We start from the raw sequence: 18833 nt of genomic DNA, 5'->3' as shown, positions 1-18833 counted from the left end.
ACGACTGCAAGCTGAGGGCGACAACAAGAAGATGGCCCTTCGCCCGAACAGGGACTTGAACCCTGGATCCTCAGATTAAAAGTCTGATGCTCTACCGACTGAGCTATCCAGGCTCTTGTGTTTTGTGCGCCTCTTACTTTTTATATAAGAACACTTTCTCCACAAGCCGCCCAGCAGAAGCTCACTTGCCACAGGAGCTACGGGACAAAGGCCGCACGCAATTACGTCAGAGAGAGAGAAGGCCAAAGGCCTTGGAAGGCCCACCCGCCGTCGCAAAAAGCTAAAGGCAAAAGGGGGAATGCCCGACCGTAGTCGGCAGGGTTCGAACCTGCGCGGGGAGACCCCAATGGATTTCAAGTCCATCACCTTAACCTCTCAGCCACGACTACGCCTGCATGTGGACCGCCTGCTCTCGTCTCGAGGCGGGCAGCACAGGATGCCGCCGAGCTTCAGGCGCAAAATCCAACTGAAGGGTGAGTTGGCAAAAAGAAGCTGGACGTCCCCGTCGCTCAACGACAAAGGGCTGCCATGACCCGGATTCGAGCATTCTTATCTGACCGCTTAAATCTGGCACCGAGCGCCTGCGTTGGTGGTATTGTGGTGAGCATAGCTGCCTTCCAAGAAGTTGACCCGGGTTCGCTTCCCGGCCAACGCACAGTTTTTGGCTGCGGTTGACCTCGAAGCAGAACTCCTTCTGTGACCTCTGTCTGCACCAAAAGCTTTTGGATGAGTCGTTCAACAGCAGCAAAGAACTAGGTCTCCTCTTTGGGGAATCTAACCCCGGTCTTCCACGTGACAGGGGGAGATACTGTCCACCATACTAACAAAGAGTTGCGCTTGCTGTTCTTCGCTCCCAGCACACGCGACTGCACCCAACTTGCCAAAACGAGCCCCTACTCCATGAAATACCAGATTGACTCGCCACGAGCTAAAGTCTCTCAATATCTTGAATGCTACACATTACAGTGGGTCATTATTTGGACCGCTTTATTTCATTTAATATTTTTTTTGGCCTCTAATACGGGGGCATGAAAAAAGAGATGACATTACCTTGATCGGGTTTATGAATACTGGGTGAGGGAAGGGACTTTCATAACTTTTACTTCTCCCATTTGGAGTGAGGGGGGTGACGAAAATCATGTTGGCAGGTGTCGGCACCCTAGATTACCCTTGGTGAGCGTAGTGGTTTACCACAGTGAGCGCACAGGTCCAAGGGCATAGAGACACATCTCGAGTTTCTCGTCATCAGCGCATAAATCTTTCACCTTTTATTAAAGATTTCCGTGGAGGGGAACCTTTGCGAGTGACCTGTATTTTTGGGGGCTCTGCTCACAGCAGAGCTACACTAGAGTGTCAAGAGCAGAGTCAATCTGGCCACCCGCCAGCGTGCAGTGGAACGAAGCGCGCCTCGTCGTGGTCTGTGTTTGCTGCCTTTGCGCTTCCAGCTTCGCAGCTTCAAATTTCTTTAGACAGCATGGAAAGACAGCGCTCTCTCATCCATGACGCAAGAAAAACTCTGGACGGGCTCAAACAAAGATGGCCTTTAGCTCTTTTGGCCCTATCAGTGACTCGTGCGCTTCGAGCCTTCTTTGTTGACCCCGAAAGCCAGCCTCTGCTGCCTGCGTTGTTGGTATAGTTTAACTGGCACCGCACCCGTACGAAAAATGGAGGTGGCAGAAAGGAGCTCAGTGAACAAAAAGCCTGCCGTGACCCGGATTCGCTGCGGCCACAACGCAGAGTACTCTCCACTATACGATCACGGCGCCCCACTGGCTCACATCTGGTGGTGCCGGCCGTCCGAATTGAAAAAAAAAGGACTAGCGGCGCTTTTTATTACTGTGGAGAGAGGGCACACAAATCCGTGCTAGGGACACGGAAGAAAAGGGCCCGGCCACTTCTCCTCAGCACCGGCGAAGAGCGTAGTCGGCAGGATTCGAACCTGCGCTGGGAGACCCCAATGGATTTCTAGTCCATCGCCTTAACCACTCGGCCACGACTACGGCGGCCCAGACGTCCTCTGTCCCGTTGTCAACCTCAAAGTTGGCTGAAAAAACAATGAACTGGCTACCGCTTTACTGAAATCGCCTAGCATAAAACTCCTAAAGGGGAAAACAGCCCACCACAAGCAACGAAACATTCATGAAGGGGCAGCATAGCAAACACTCTATGTGAACTCTATCACATCTTTAAGCGTACGCCGCCACACGGCAGAGCTGGACCGGCACGACTGCAAGCTGAGGGCGACAACAAGAAGATGGCCCTTCGCCTGAACAGGGACAGGGACTTGAACCCTGGACCCTCAGATTAAAAGTCTGATGCTCTACTGACTGAGCTATCCAGGTTCTTGTGTTTTGTGCGCCCCTTACTTTTTATATAAGAACACTTTCTCCACAAGCCGCCCAGCAGAAGCTCACTTGCCACAGGAGCTACGGGACAAAGGCCGCACGCAATTACGTCAGAGTGAGCAAAGGCCAAACCACCGTCGCAAAAAGCTAAAGGGGGAATGCCCGACCGTAGTCGGCAGGGTTCGAACCTGCGCGGGGAGACCCCAATGGATTTCAAGTCCATCACCTTAACCTCTCGGCCACGACTACGCCTGCATGTGGACCGCCTGCTCTCGTCTCGAGGCGGGCAGCACAGGATGTCGCCGAGCTTCAGGCGCAAAATCCAACTGAAGGGTGAGTTGGCAAAAAGAAGCTGGACGTCCCCGTCGCTCAACGACAAAGGGCGGCCATGACCCGGATTCGAGCATTCTTATCTGACCGCTTAAATCTGGCACCGAGCGCCTGCGTTGGTGGTATTGTGGTGAGCATAGCTGCCTTCCAAGAAGTTGACCCGGGTTCGCTTCCCGGCCAACGCACAGTTTTTGGCTGCGGTTGACCTCGAAGCAGAACTCCTTCTGTGACCTCTGTCTGCACCAAAAGCTTTTGGATGAGTCGTTCAACAGCAGCAAAGAACTAGGTCTCCTCGTTGGGGAATCTAACCCCGGTCTTCCACGTGACAGGGGGAGATACTGTCCACCATACTAACGAAGAGTTGCGCTTGCTGTTCTTCGCTCCCAGCACACGCGACTGCACCCAACTTGCCAAAACGAGCCCCTACTCCATGAAATACCAGATTGACTCGCCACGAGCTAAAGTCTCTCAATATCTTGAATGCTACACATTACAGTGGGTCATTATTTGGACCGCTTTATTTCATTTAATATTTTTTTTGGCCTCTAATACGGGGGCATGAAAAAAGAGATGACATTACCTTGATCGGGTTTATGAATACTGGGTGAGGGAAGGGACTTTCATAACTTTTACTTCTCCCATTTGGAGTGAGGGGGGTGACGAAAATCATGTTGGCAGGTGTCGGCACCCTAGATTACCCTTGGTGAGCGTAGTGGTTTACCACAGTGAGCGCACAGGTCCAAGGGCATAGAGACACATCTCGAGTTTCTCGTCATCAGCGCATAAATCTTTCACCTTTTATTAAAGATTTCCGTGGAGGGGAACCTTTGCGAGTGACCTGTATTTTTGGGGGCTCTGCTCACAGCAGAGCTACACTAGAGTGTCAAGAGCAGAGTCAATCTGGCCACCCGCCAGCGTGCAGTGGAACGAAGCGCGCCTCGTCGTGGTCTGTGTTTGCTGCCTTTGCGCTTCCAGCTTCGCAGCTTCAAATTTCTTTAGACAGCATGGAAAGACAGCGCTCTCTCATCCATGACGCAAGAAAAACTCTGGACGGGCTCAAACAAAGATGGCCTTTAGCTCTTTTGGCCCTATCAGTGACTCGTGCGCTTCGAGCCTTCTTTGTTGACCCCGAAAGCCAGCCTCTGCTGCCTGCGTTGTTGGTATAGTTTAACTGGCACCGCACCCGTACGAAAAATGGAGGTGGCAGAAAGGAGCTCAGTGAACAAAAAGCCTGCCGTGACCCGGATTCGAACCGGGGTTGCTGCGGCCACAACGCAGAGTACTCTCCACTATACGATCACGGCACCCCACTGGCTCACATCTGGTGGTGCCGGCCGTCCGAATTGAAAAAAAAAGGACTAGCGGCGCTTTTTAGTACTGTGGAGAGAGGGCACACAAATCCGTGCTAGGGACACGGAAGAAAAGGGCCCGGCCACTTCTCCTCAGCACCGGCGAAGAGCGTAGTCGGCAGGATTCGAACCTGCGCGGGGAGACCCCAATGGATTTCTAGTCCATCGCCTTAACCACTCGGCCACGACTACGACGGCCCAGATGTCCTCTGTCCCGTTGTCAACCTCAAAGTTGGCTGAAAAAACAATGAACTGGCTACCGCTTTACTGAAATCGCCTAGCATAAAACTCCTAAAGGGGAAAACAGCCCACCACAAGCAACGAAACATTCATGAAGGGGCAGCATAGCAAACACTCTATGTGAACTCTATCACATCTTTAAGCGTACGCCGCCACACGGCAGAGCTGGACCGGCACGACTGCAAGCTGAGGGCGACAACAAGAAGATGGCCCTTCGCCCGAACAGGGACTTGAACCCTGGATCCTCAGATTAAAAGTCTGATGCTCTACCGACTGAGCTATCCAGGCTCTTGTGTTTTGTGCGCCTCTTACTTTTTATATAAGAACACTTTCTCCACAAGCCGCCCAGCAGAAGCTCACTTGCCACAGGAGCTACGGGACAAAGGCCGCACGCAATTACGTCAGAGAGAGAGAAGGCCAAAGGCCTTGGAAGGCCCACCCGCCGTCGCAAAAAGCTAAAGGCAAAAGGGGGAATGCCCGACCGTAGTCGGCAGGGTTCGAACCTGCGCGGGGAGACCCCAATGGATTTCAAGTCCATCACCTTAACCTCTCAGCCACGACTACGCCTGCATGTGGACCGCCTGCTCTCGTCTCGAGGCGGGCAGCACAGGATGCCGCCGAGCTTCAGGCGCAAAATCCAACTGAAGGGTGAGTTGGCAAAAAGAAGCTGGACGTCCCCGTCGCTCAACGACAAAGGGCTGCCATGACCCGGATTCGAGCATTCTTATCTGACCGCTTAAATCTGGCACCGAGCGCCTGCGTTGGTGGTATTGTGGTGAGCATAGCTGCCTTCCAAGAAGTTGACCCGGGTTCGCTTCCCGGCCAACGCACAGTTTTTGGCTGCGGTTGACCTCGAAGCAGAACTCCTTCTGTGACCTCTGTCTGCACCAAAAGCTTTTGGATGAGTCGTTCAACAGCAGCAAAGAACTAGGTCTCCTCTTTGGGGAATCTAACCCCGGTCTTCCACGTGACAGGGGGAGATACTGTCCACCATACTAACAAAGAGTTGCGCTTGCTGTTCTTCGCTCCCAGCACACGCGACTGCACCCAACTTGCCAAAACGAGCCCCTACTCCATGAAATACCAGATTGACTCGCCACGAGCTAAAGTCTCTCAATATCTTGAATGCTACACATTACAGTGGGTCATTATTTGGACCGCTTTATTTCATTTAATATTTTTTTTGGCCTCTAATACGGGGGCATGAAAAAAGAGATGACATTACCTTGATCGGGTTTATGAATACTGGGTGAGGGAAGGGACTTTCATAACTTTTACTTCTCCCATTTGGAGTGAGGGGGGTGACGAAAATCATGTTGGCAGGTGTCGGCACCCTAGATTACCCTTGGTGAGCGTAGTGGTTTACCACAGTGAGCGCACAGGTCCAAGGGCATAGAGACACATCTCGAGTTTCTCGTCATCAGCGCATAAATCTTTCACCTTATATTAAAGATTTCCGTGGAGGGGAACCTTTTCGAGTGACCTGTATTTTTGGGGGCTCTGCTCACAGCAGAGCTACACTAGAGTGTCAAGAGCAGAGTCAATCTGGCCACCCGCCAGCGTGCAGTGGAACGAAGCGCGCCTCGTCGTGGTCTGTGTTTGCTGCCTTTGCGCTTCCAGCTTCGCAGCTTCAAATTTCTTTAGACAGCATGGAAAGACAGCGCTCTCTCATCCATGACGCGAGAAAAACTCTGGACGGGCTCAAACAAAGATGGCCTTTAGCTCTTTTGGCCCTATCAGTGACTTGTGCGCTTCGAGCCTTCTTTGTTGACCCCGAAAGCCAGCCTCTGCTGCCTGCGTTGTTGGTATAGTTTAACTGGCACCGCACCCGTACGAAAAATGGAGGTGGCAGAAAGGAGCTCAGTGAACAAAAAGCCTGCCGTGACCCGGATTCGAACCGGGGTTGCTGCAGCCACAACGCAGAGTACTCTCCACTATACGATCACGGCACCCCACTGGCTCACATCTGGTGGTGCCGGCCGTCCGAATTGAAAAAAAAAGGACTAGCGGCGCTTTTTAGTACTGTGGAGAGAGGGCACACAAATCCGTGCTAGGGACACGGAAGAAAAGGGCCCGGCCACTTCTCCTCAGCACCGGCGAAGAGCGTAGTCGGCAGGATTCGAACCTGCGCGGGGAGACCCCAATGGATTTCTAGTCCATCGCCTTAACCACTCGGCCACGACTACGGCGGCCCAGACGTCCTCTGTCCCGTTGTCAACCTCAAAGTTGGCTGAAAAAACAATGAACTGGCTACCGCTTTACTGAAATCGCCTAGCATAAAACTCCTAAAGGGGAAAACAGCCCACCACAAGCAACGAAACATTCATGAAGGGGCAGCATAGCAAACACTCTATGTGAACTCTATCACATCTTTAAGCGTACGCCGCCACACGGCAGAGCTGGACCGGCACGACTGCAAGCTGAGGGCGACAACAAGAAGATGGCCCTTCGCCCGAACAGGGACAGGGACTTGAACCCTGGACCCTCAGATTAAAAGTCTGATGCTCTACCGACTGAGCTATCCAGGTTCTTGTGTTTTGTGCGCCCCTTACTTTTTATATAAGAACACTTTCTCCACAAGCCGCCCAGCAGAAGCTCACTTGCCACAGGAGCTACGGGACAAAGGCCGCACGCAATTACGTCAGAGTGAGCGAAGGCCAAACCACCGTCGCAAAAAGCTAAAGGCAAAAGGGGGAATGCCCGACCGTAGTCGGCAGGGTTCGAACCTGCGCGGGGAGACCCCAATGGATTTCTAGTCCATCGCCTTAACCACTCGGCCTAAAACAGGGCAAAAGGGACTGCTATGGGTGGGGGAAAAGAAAAAATGAGAAAAAAACAAGGGGAAAAGGAAAATGAGGGAAAAAAAATAAAGGGGAAGTGAAAATTTAAAATCTATTGGAATTCCAACCCCAACTTTTTTTACCCTTTAACTTACTTTAACAAATTACAGAAAAATACATATTTCTACATATTTTACATAATCACAAAACAACTATTCAATTTAGTAAAATTGAAATAATAAAACAAAAAACATATTTCCAAAAAAATGTTTTATTTCAACAGCTAAAATATTGACATATGACAAATTACACTCTATATATGCATTACATGCTCCTTTTCAAAAATCTTAAGTCTCCAAGCACGCTGTCGGTTCTGAGGAGGTGGTGCAGCTGATGGCTGCTGGCCTTGCGGAAGGGAAGACCAATCCTGAGATTGCGGTGCTGGAGCTGATGACTGTTGGACCGGCGGAAGGGAAGACCATTGCTTCTGAAAATAATTTTTATTTAATCAAGTATGAGCTCCATACTTGATTTTACTATGAGCCAAAACCTAATGTATAAAATGTTACTCAGCAAACTGTTCTCTTTTATTGTCTAAAGATTCAATAAACCTTTACATCTAAAATATTTTTTATTTATTGATACACAACTAATCATTTTCCTGACTAATATAAAACAGGGCAAAAGGGACTGCTATGGGTGGGGGAAAAGAAAAAATGAGAAAAAAACAAGGGGAAAAGGAAAATGAGGGAAAAAAAATAAAGGGGAAGTGAAAATTTAAAATCTATTGGAATTCCAACCCCAACTTTTTTTACCCTTTAACTTACTTTAACAAATTACAGAAAAATACATATTTCTACATATTTTACATAATCACAAAACAACTATTCAATTTAGTAAAATTGAAATAATAAAACAAAAAACATATTTCCAAAAAAATGTTTTATTTCAACAGCTAAAATATTGACATATGACAAATTACACTCTATATATGCATTACATGCTCCTTTTCAAAAATCTTAAGTCTCCAAGCACGCTGTCGGTTCTGAGGAGGTGGTGCAGCTGATGGCTGCTGGCCTTGCGGAAGGGAAGACCAATCCTGAGATTGCGGTGCTGGAGCTGATGACTGTTGGACCGGCGGAAGGGAAGACCATTGCTTCTGAAAATAATTTTTATTTAATCAAGTATGAGCTCCATACTTGATTTTACTATGAGCCAAAACCTAATGTATAAAATGTTACTCAGCAAACTGTTCTCTTTTATTGTCTAAAGATTCAATAAACCTTTACATCTAAAATATTTTTTATTTATTGATACACAACTAATCATTTTCCTGACTAATATTACTTAGAGCGATATTGCCACTTTGATAATTATAAGTGATTGCTTATCCATTTGTCGTTTTCTGTATAGATTATAAATAAACAAATATATAAATAAAATATTATAATATATAAAATATAAATAACCTGATATTTATTTGCTACCACCTCCACCCTAGTACATCCCTGCATCTTTCAAATCTATTCTATCCTATTCCATTCTATCATCTATAGCACAACTGTACATACCACTTATGTATTTCTAAATTGATTTGTCTATTTATATTTACATATGTGTACTTTTTTATTCTCATCTTATTTTTATTGTCTGTGTGATGTTGTCTCTATGTACTGGAAGCTAATGACACTGAAACAAATTCCTTGTATGCACAAGCATACTTAGTATCAGAAAGAGTTTTATTGCCAAGTATGCAAGGAATTTGTTTCAGTGTCATTAGCTTCCAGTGTGTATGTGTGTGTGTGTGTATATATATAATATGATGGATGTTTAACTAAATAAATGTTTTAATATGATACAAATGGTAGTCTACATAGCTTTTTTAACACTTAAGAGTTTTTCTGAACAATATTTCAGGCTTTACAGCACAAATCAAAAGCATTCTTCTGTTACAAAAAAAAAAAAGATTAGTATTCTGTTGAGATTAAACCATATTGTCAAACGAAGCCATGTCAGGTAGCGTTACCGCTTCTCTATCACGTTATACTGTAACTTACTCACCTGCACACAGTCCAAAAACGTCCAGTTTATTAGATGTGTGTGATTAAGGAATTAATTAAAACTGTCTCGCGTCACGCTGTGATGAAGGTCAGTGTACAACGACAAGTGCGTTTTGCCACTTGAACATTTTATAGATTTAGTCACATGACAATGTTTCGACCAATGGCTTTTTTGCCCCGTTTGGCCAATGGCCGCTGAGCGATGTTCGGAACTGTTAGGACTTAGACCAGTGATTGTTAGGAATGTTAGGACTTGTGTTAGGATTGTTAGGACTTGTGTTAGGACTTGTTCCGAATGTTTTAGGACTTGTAACAAATGTTTAGGAATAGTTAGGCCGGCTGATCACTGGAAGGTACGGCCTCCTCGTCGTATTACGTGCCGTCTTTTATTTAGCACTCCCGATTCAGATCATCAGCTCATTAGTAGAGAACTCAAAGAACTGAACTGAGTGTGTTAGATAAGGAGGACACACAAAAAGTTCAGCATGGGGTCCCCAGGACCTAGATTAAGGTCCAGTGCTAAAGGAACCGAACGGCAAGGATGGGATTAGCAGTCCATCGCCATAACCACTCGGCCTCCCCGCTCCCTTGCTGACTGCGCGATCATTGCTGGTTGAAAACTTTACCCAATACCCCGCCAGGATGACTTGAAATACAGTCAGCCTTGGCAATTTTTGCTAGCCTCTCTGGAGGCTTAGAGTATTGTTGAGAAAAAATGGCCTTGTTTCGTTTAGGTTTTGTTTCTCGTCGAAAAGGTGTCTGCTGATGATTGAGCGCCAGAGCCAGAAGGCTTGTTGTTTTGTAAATATGTCCTCAAGACGGGTATCATTAAACTGCAGCGCAATTACAGCTCACCGTTACCCATCGTAAACAGGTTGGGCCTGTCTGGTCCGGTGGGCTCTCAGTGGCGCTAAAGCTTCCAGTGCATGTCGAGCACAATGTATTAGCCTTCCACCGCCTTAACCGCTGGACCACCTCGTCATCTTGCGTGGTTTCTTTGTTTAACGCTCCTGAACCATGTGCATGTGGATGCCTTCTTCGTCTTTTGTTTCAGCCGCCGAGGGCCTGTTTTCCACTGAGGCCCTGCGTCAAACTCCCTATGAGACACAATCGAACGTTAGTAGTAACCTCCGATTACGGCCGAATGTGGATTCTGCTCGGACGACGGGGCACCGGTACATCCTTTGTAGCTTTGGCTTGTTAGCCAAACGCTACAGCAGTTTGCCATTTCCCATGAAATCATCCTTGATTTCCTTAAGAAAGGTGCCCCAAATTGGTGGAAAATCACATCTCAACCATACGCTGTCCAAAGCATTGACCCGCCTTCACGCGGCAAAACAGAACGTGTTGTTGGCCCGCACTGCTGGGTCAAACTGCGCTTCCCAAAAACAGATTGGGTCAAAACCGACAGAAGAAAACTCTAAGCCTGCTCTAAGCCCTACCCACGGGGAGGGCTCGACAGTCTCGCACAACGCGAGAGCCTCCGTTTCGCCTGTGTAATTTGGGGGCCGATGAAAACTGGGTCCGACCCGGTGAAGAAGCCCACGACCAGCTTGGCTAGCTCAGTCGGTAGAGCATGAGACTTTTAATCTCAGGGTCGTGGGTTCGAGCCCCACGTTGGGCGGCTCTGTTGACTCTCTTTCTTCCCAAAAGGGTGGCGGGCTCCAGCGTGCCCATTCGCCGCGCAGGCTGAGTGGATTTTGCGAGCTCCGGAAACATCTTCCAAAACAGATGTCGCTGTTAGTGCGGGCAATTTTAATCCCTATCACTAACCCTAACCCTTGCTTTTACACCGGTGATCCGGCGGCAGCAAGCAACAGCGGCTGTCTCTGTGGCGCTACCTGGAGCAGGATTCATTCTAATTCATGTAAAAAATCAGACGAACGGAACATCTAATAACTTTTCAAAGTAAGTAATGCATGTTTGCTTCTTTCTTCATATGTGTTTACAGTGTTCTCAATTGGTAACTCGTTACGTTTTCGTCCGTCGTTCATCCGTTTTTGTGTGTTCATAAACTTTTGACTCGCGACTTGTGAATGAAACAATGTTAGTTTGCCTCTAATCTTCCTTATTAAACTCCATTTACACGTTCTGAAGTTCAATTTAAATGGGAAAAAAAACGTGTTTCAGCTGTAAATGTAGTCATTCTTTATGACAATTTACCGTGTTTTTACTGTAGTGAATCGTAGTAACCATGTTGACCGATATAAAGTTGGTTCGATGTTTGATATTTAACATATGTCAGAGATTCAGCCTGGGAAATCTTCAATAGTTCTTTAACGATTGAGCACAATGACAAGAAACATATTACGTTCTAACTGTTTCCAAATGTAGAAGAGAACACACAATATGTTTTATTAATTTTAATCTGCCTTAAGGTATTGTAACTGATAGAGTTTATAATGTAATAGTGCAGGATAGGGACCGTCTGCAAAGTGCAAAACGCAGAGCAAAAAGCACAATTATTTCATCTAAATGCTTCACTTGTGAAATGTATAAAACATACATTTCAAATTTAAGGGGTGTGTCTTATTACTGGTTCATAAAAGAACATTTAGATATATGTCTTATTCAAAGATCTATAGCGCAACAAAAGTTATTGAAATGAAACCATTGAGAAAAAGCTTGTAAACATGACAAATATTGTGCAGTTTAACGCCCCCTAGAGGAAGATACTGAACTTGTTTTGACCAAATTTGACACTTAGGAGTTTAAATTAATTAATTTTAGAATGCACACAGTTTGATATGTAAACTCCAGGTGGTGTGTCTTGTTACTTGTTCAAAGATCAATATTTACAGCCATCTTTCATTATCAAATGTAAATCAGGATGTATGCTATTGAATTCAATTTGAATCTGTTAACACATTCATTTTTGAAACATACAGTTTTGCCAGCTCAATTTCAAAGCCTGTGTCTTGATACTGGTTCATAGACGAAAAATTAAATGTTGGTTTTATTCACAAAACTACAACACAGCACATGATATTGAAATATCAACGAGTAGGTCAATGTAAAGTGCATAGCCTTCGTTCTTCCATCTTAAATTCAAAGAATGTGTCTTATGACTGATTCCTAGGAGAACATTTTGATGTTGTTTTTAATCATGTAACTATAATAGAACACATACTATTGAACATGAAAGCACTACATCATTTAGTTAAAAATAAGTTCAAGCTTCTGTCTCAGCTTCAAAGGCTGTGTATTGTTACAGATTTCATAAAGGACATTTTGCAGTAATTTTCATTGTCAAAAGTGATGCAGAAGTCACGCTATTGATATTAAAATATAGCAAAACCTTCAAAAGAGTGTCCTGTATTACTGCCCCCTAGAGGAACATACTTCTATTTTTTACTGAGTTTGACATTCAAACTATTTAAATAAATTCATTTAAAATGCATACAGTTTTCTGTCTCGACTTCAAAGGCTGTGTCTTGTTCCTTGGATCTAAAAGAGGATTTCCATGCAGGTTTTACTGTCATATGTAAACCAGGATACATGCTATTGAATTCAGTTCAAATCTGTGAATAAATTCATTTAAAAGATTGCAGTTTTCTTTCGTCAAATCTTAAGTGTGTGTCTTATGACTGATTCCTAGGAGAACATTTTGATGTTGTTTTTAATCATGTAACTATAATAGAACACATACTATTGAACATGAAAGCACTACATCATTTAGTTAAAAATAAGTTCAAGCTTCTGTCTCAGCTTCAAAGGCTGTGTATTGTTACAGATTTCATAAAGGACATTTTGCAGTAATTTTCATTGTCAAAAGTGATGCAGAAGTCACGCTATTGATATTAAAATATAGCAAAACCTTCAAAAGAGTGTCCTGTATTACTGCCCCCTAGAGGAACATACTGCTGTTTTTTTTTTTTTTTTTTTTTTTTTTTTTTTTTACTGAGTTTGACATTCAAACTATTAAAATAAATTCATTTAAAATGCATACAGTTTTCTGTCTCGACTTCAAAGGCTGTGTCTTGTTCCTTGGGTCTAAAAGAGGAATTCCATGCAGGTTTTACTGTCATATGTAAACCAGGATACATGCTATTGAATTCAGTTCAAATCTGTGAATAAATTCATTTAAAAGATTGCAGTTTTCTTTCGTCAAATCTTAAGTGTGTGTCTTATGACTGATTCCTAGGAGAACATTTTGATGTTGTTTTTAATCATGTAACTATAATAGAACACATACTATTGAACATGAAAGCACTACATCATTTAGTTAAAAATAAGTTCAAGCTTCTGTCTCAGCTTCAAAGGGTGTGTCTTGTTACAGATTTCATAAAGGACATTTTGCAGTAATTTTCATTGTCAAAAGTGATGCAGAAGTCACGTTATTGATATTAAAATATAGCAAAACCTTCAAAAGAGTGTCCTGTATTACTGCCCCCTAGAGGAACATACTGCTGTTTTGACTGAGTTTGACATTCAAACTTAAAAATTAATTTAAAATCAGTACTGTCTTCTATCCTAACTGCAAAGGCTGTGTCTGGTTACAGATTTCATAAAGGACATTTTGAAGTAATTTTCATTGTCAAAAGTGATGCAGAAGTCACGCTATTGATATTAAAATATAGCAAAACCTTCAAAAGAGTGTCCTGTATTACTGCCCCCTAGAGGAACATACTGCTGTTTTCTTTTTTTTTTTTTTACTGAGTTTGACATTCAAACTATTAAAATAAATTCATTTAAAATGCATACAGTTTTCTGTCTCGACTTCAAAGGCTGTGTCTTGTTCCTTGGATCTAAAAGAAGATTTCCATGCAGGTTTTACTGTCATATGTAAACCAGGATACATGCTATTGAATTCAGTTCAAATCTGTGAATAAATTCATTTAAAAGATTGCAGTTTTCTGTCGTCAAATCTTAAGTGTGTGTCTTATGACTGATTCCTAGGAGAACATTTTGATGTTGTTTTTAATCATGTAACTATAATAGAACACATACTATTGAACATGAAAGCACTACATCATTTAGTAATAAATAAGTTCAAGCTTCTGTCTCAGCTTCAAAGGCTGTGTCTGGTTACAGATTTCATAAACGACATTTTGCAGTAATTTTCATTGTCAAAAGTTATGCAGAAGTCACGCTATTGATATTAAAATATAGCAAAACCTTCAAAAGAGTGTCCTGTATTACTGCCCCCTAGAGGAACATACTGCTGTTTTGGCTGAATTTGACATTCAAACTTATAAATTAATTATAATCAATACAATTTTCTATCCTAACTGCAAAGGTTGTATCTTGTTACTAGTTTTTAGAAAAACATGTTGATGGCGGTTTTAGTCACAGAACCCTAATAGAACACATAATATTGAAAATTAAACCAATGCATGAAGTAGTTTAAAATAAATAGTTTGACATTCAAACTTATAAATTTATTTAAAATCAATACAGTATTCTATTTCAAATTCAAAAAGTGTGTCTTGTTTTTGATTTCCAAATTAACATTTAAATTCAGGGTTGACTGTCATACGTCATTCAGGAGACATGGTATTGAATTAAATGTTAAAAAATCCCTTTATTTGTCTTGAGTAGTTATTCATAGAACTGTAAGTCAGACTAAGTCCTAGTAGTGAAGTCAAATGAACCCTTTGTACTCTACGACAGCCAGCAAAGGTTTATATTTATTTATTGTTTACCAACTGTTACTTAGAATAAAAAAAAATAATTGTTACCCTCCAAAATAAACAATTTAAATAGATAAATAAATACAGTATTTAATTAATTTAAAAAAATAATAAGTAATTCTCATTTTTCACGTTTGTTAGTTGCCCTCATCCAATAATTGTAATTATTGAACATGATTTTTGCTGTTTAAATACCTTCTGTAATGGTTTATTATTATTATTATTAATAATATTTTTTTAATTTCAGTGTTCATTGAGCAGTATCATTTTCTGTTTAATAAATTTTCTATATTACATATCACTGAAATAACACATGGGACCATCCTCAATATTAAATAGTTTTTTTTTTTGGAATGTTCCTCTAGGGCCAGTAATACCGGACACTCTTTGAAAGGCTCTGCAAGTTATTTTTTAAATGCCAAATTGCCAATAGTTACTTCTGCAACGGTTTTGACAATGAAAACTACTGCAAAATGTTCTTTATAAAATCTGTAACAAGACAAAGTCTTTAAAGCGGGGATAAAAGATTGTATTTATTTTAAACAAATTTATGTATTGCTTCATTTTCAATAGTATGGATCAGATAAAAATGTTTCATATTCTAAAAGATTTATTTTTACAAATGTTTATTGATAACATTGTTAGAGGATAATGAGGATAATGTTCTAACATTGTAATACAGATTTCCATCACACTAGATGTGGACTTACATTGCTCAGATGTCAAATTCTGATTGAAAGTGAAAACCCAATCTTGATGTCAAGCTCCAGCGTCATTAAATATCTCCAAAAAAAGCATTACCAGCTTAACTTATTAGAAACCAGAATGTCATACATTTACACAAGTTTATTGAAATGAACAGAGGTTTAGATGTTGATTGAAAGTGATGGTTTGGTTTGATGTCACCGTTAGGGTGAAAAGTGTTTGCTTTAGTTGGGCAATTTGCCTCTTTTGTTTTTGTTTCTTTGTGGCTGTAACTGTGATTGTTATTGCAAATGTCATCAGATGATGCTGACGACTTGCTGTTGTTAACTAGTTCAATCTCTGCAATTAAATTTATAATATATATATGGTTTGTATACATGTATAGGCTATATATTGTATACAAATATATATGGTTGATTGTATTTATATATATATTTCAGAAAAACTGTATTTTTACTACAAACCATTCATGAATCACTGTGAGCTCCTGAATGCTTGGACACACAAACATCAAGAATCACTGTATGAATCTCAACAATGGTGACATGCTTCATGTCGCAATGCATTCTGGGAGCCATGGTTGCGTTTTATATGATGCAGCCAGAACACATAGCAGTATGAAGCATGTCACCATTGTTGAGCTTCATACACTGATTCTTGATGTTTGTGACAAATAAATGAGTTTATTTTCAAATAACTGAATGTTTTTTATTGAAATTCTGCTGAACCAGTCTTCAGAACTATTGAGAAACCACAATGTGCAAGTATGTCACTTCAGCTAAAAATCAGATCATTATCACTGGACCATATTTACTCATGCTGCTTTTGCCATAACAAACATAACTACAGCAGCTACAGGAAATACAAAAAAATCAGGAGTCAATTTTGTTCAACTAAAGCAAACACTTCTCACCATAATGGTAACATCAAACCAAACTATTACTTTAAAGTAGACATCAAAATTTGGCTTCTGAGCAACATTTGAGTCTGCATCCAATATCCAATGTAAAGGTTCCCACTTAAATCTATTAAAATGTTAGAGGACAATGTTGTTATAAATAAACATTTGTAGAATGTATTGTATTTAGCCTTTTATGAGAATAATCTGGGAACTAAAATAAAACTTGCCATTGAAAACATAACCAGATTAAAGCTGCAAGCAGCGATGGTAGGGCCCTCGCACTCGGGCTCACCGCCAATCGGTGGCGAATGGTGGGCACTATGCTATTAACACAGTAAATGTAGGAGGAATATGTCAAAGTCATTGATATGTGCCAATCTTCCTGCTGCCAGCTGGTGGCGCTATGCCTATAACTGAATATTGGCATGCAGATGTGTTCAGGCCAGTGCTTTCATGAAACATATGAAGTTTGGTGAAGCTTGAACATGGCGTGCTTGAGTGTAAGTCATGACATATCCTGCTGCCAACAGGTGGCGCTATTACGAAATATTGGCTTTTAGATGTCTTCAGGCCAGGACTATTGGCAAACATGTCAAGTTTGGTGCAAATTGTACATTGCATGCTTATGTTAGTGTAAAACAAGTAATTTGCTGTTGCCAGCTGGTGGCGCTATGACTATAACTAAATACTGGCATGTAAATGTATTCAGGCCAGGACTCTTATCAAACATATTAAGTTTGGGGCTGATTGGACATTGCATGCCTGAGTTACAGTAACTTCCTGTTTCATTGCATTAAGAGTATGCTTTAGCACTTAGCTAAATGTTGCTAACATGTTTCTAGCATGTTGCTACCCTATTTAACACTTGTTGATATTTTTAAAATGTTGCTTGGCATCCACAACAGTATTAAACATGTGACTTCCTGTTGCCAGCAGGTGGCACTATGACTATAACTGAATATGGGCATTGGCTTGTGTTCAGACCAGCACTCTTATCAAACATATTAAGCTTGGGTCAGATTGGACATTGTATGCATGAGTTACACTTATTTTTCTTTGTATTAATATCATGCTTTAGCTCTTAGCTAAGTGTTGCTAGCATGTTTTAACATGATTCTAGCATGATGCTAGCCTATTTAAAACTCGCTAAAGCTTTTTAATATGTTGCTAGGAGTCCGTAACACCATTAAACATCACTTCCTGTTGTCAGCAGGTGGCGCTGTGACTATAACTGAATATGGGCATGTATATATCTTCAGGCCAAGAGTCTTATCAAACATGTGAAGTTTGGGGCTGATTGGACATTGCATGCCTGAGTTACAGTAACTTCCTGTTTTATGTCTTTAACAACATGCTTTAGCACTAAGTAAGTGTTGCTAGCATGTTTGAGTACGTTTTAAACTAGTTTAGCACTCAATGGCTTTTTTAGTGTGTTGCTAATAGTGTGTCACAGTGTTAAACATGTCACTTCCTGTTGACAGTAGGTGGCGCTATAACTATAACTGAATATTGGCATGTAGATATCTTCAGGCCAGGACTGTTATCAAACATGTGAAGTTTGGGGCTGATTGGACATTGCATGCCTGAGTTACAGTAACTTCCTGTTTCATTGCATTAAGAGTATGCTTTAGCACTTAGCTAAATGTTGCTAACATGTTATAGCATGTTTCTAGCATGTTGCTACCCTGTTTAACAGTTGTTGAATTTTTTTAAAATGTTGCTAGGCATCCACAACAGTATTAAACATGTGGCTTCCTGTTGACAGTAGGTGGCGCTATCACTATAACTGAATACGGGCATGGGCGTGTGTTTAGGCCAGGATTCTTATCAAACATGTTAAGTTTGGGGCTGATTGGACATTGTATGCCTGAGTAACTTCCTGTTTCATTGTATTATTAGCATGCTTTAGCATATTAGCTAAGTGTTGCTAGCATGCTTTATTATTTTTGTAGCATGTTGAATATTAAGTTTGGGTCAGATTCAACATTATATACATGAGTTACAGCAATTTCCTTTTGTATTTGTATTAATAGCATGCTTAAGCTCTTAGCTAAGTGTTGCTAGCATGTTTTAGCATGTTTGTAGCATGTTGCTAGCCTATTTAAGACTTGTTAACGCTTTTCAATATGTTTCTAGGAGTCCGTAACAGTGTTAAACATGTCATTTCCTGTTGTCAGCAGGTGGCGCTATGACTATAACTGAATATGGGCACTGACGTGTGTTCAGGACCGGACTGTCATCAAACATGTGAAGTTTGAGGCAGATCGGACATCGTATGCCTGAGTTATAGCAACTTCCTTTTTCATGGCGAAACATCAAAGTTTGTCCGGCCGCCACGGACACGCCCTTTGACGAAAACTCTAAAGCTTCGCAATTTAACATCGCAAAGGCCTTATGATGACACTCAGCAAATTTGAAGATGATCGGATAAAAACTGTAGGAGGAGTTCGTTAAAGTATGAGGCCTGAAAATGGCAAAAACTGCACAAAA

At 42.1% G+C, this 18833-nt stretch overlaps 10 non-coding genes and 1 pseudogene across 10 annotated transcripts; 4 read left to right on the top strand and 7 right to left on the bottom strand.

Annotated features, from left to right (window-relative positions):
* Positions 1-307: 307 nt before the first annotated feature.
* Positions 308-389, bottom strand: trnas-uga (transfer RNA serine (anticodon UGA)). Its single transcript has one exon. It is a non-coding gene; the product is annotated as a tRNA-Ser (tRNA).
* An 838-nt stretch (positions 390-1227) lies between these two features.
* Positions 1228-1342, top strand: LOC141291161 (U5 spliceosomal RNA). Its single transcript, XR_012340289.1, has one exon. It is a non-coding gene; the product is annotated as a U5 spliceosomal RNA (small nuclear RNA).
* Positions 1343-1918: 576 nt separating this feature from the next.
* Positions 1919-2000, bottom strand: trnas-aga (transfer RNA serine (anticodon AGA)). Its single transcript has one exon. It is a non-coding gene; the product is annotated as a tRNA-Ser (tRNA).
* Positions 2001-2512: 512 nt separating this feature from the next.
* On the bottom strand, positions 2513-2594 carry trnas-uga (transfer RNA serine (anticodon UGA)). The gene has a single exon. It is a non-coding gene; the product is annotated as a tRNA-Ser (tRNA).
* An 838-nt stretch (positions 2595-3432) lies between these two features.
* On the top strand, positions 3433-3547 carry LOC141291152 (U5 spliceosomal RNA). The gene has a single exon (XR_012340288.1). It is a non-coding gene; the product is annotated as a U5 spliceosomal RNA (small nuclear RNA).
* Positions 3548-3907: 360 nt separating this feature from the next.
* Positions 3908-3979, bottom strand: trnah-gug (transfer RNA histidin (anticodon GUG)). Its single transcript has one exon. It is a non-coding gene; the product is annotated as a tRNA-His (tRNA).
* Positions 3980-4134: 155 nt separating this feature from the next.
* trnas-aga (transfer RNA serine (anticodon AGA)) lies at positions 4135-4216 on the bottom strand. The gene has a single exon. It is a non-coding gene; the product is annotated as a tRNA-Ser (tRNA).
* A 530-nt stretch (positions 4217-4746) lies between these two features.
* Positions 4747-4828, bottom strand: trnas-uga (transfer RNA serine (anticodon UGA)). The gene has a single exon. It is a non-coding gene; the product is annotated as a tRNA-Ser (tRNA).
* An 838-nt stretch (positions 4829-5666) lies between these two features.
* LOC141291222 (U5 spliceosomal RNA) lies at positions 5667-5781 on the top strand. The gene has a single exon (XR_012340299.1). It is a non-coding gene; the product is annotated as a U5 spliceosomal RNA (small nuclear RNA).
* Positions 5782-6368: 587 nt separating this feature from the next.
* On the bottom strand, positions 6369-6450 carry trnas-aga (transfer RNA serine (anticodon AGA)). The gene has a single exon. It is a non-coding gene; the product is annotated as a tRNA-Ser (tRNA).
* A 3259-nt stretch (positions 6451-9709) lies between these two features.
* On the top strand, positions 9710-9797 carry LOC141286712 (U4 spliceosomal RNA; annotated as a pseudogene).
* The last annotated feature ends 9036 nt before the right edge of the window (positions 9798-18833 follow it).

The sequence above is a fragment of the Garra rufa genome, chromosome 1, assembly GCF_049309525.1.
Source record: "Garra rufa chromosome 1, GarRuf1.0, whole genome shotgun sequence".
Classification (NCBI taxonomy): Eukaryota; Metazoa; Chordata; class Actinopteri; order Cypriniformes; family Cyprinidae; genus Garra; species Garra rufa.
This window is presented reverse-complemented; position numbering and strand designations above follow the sequence as displayed.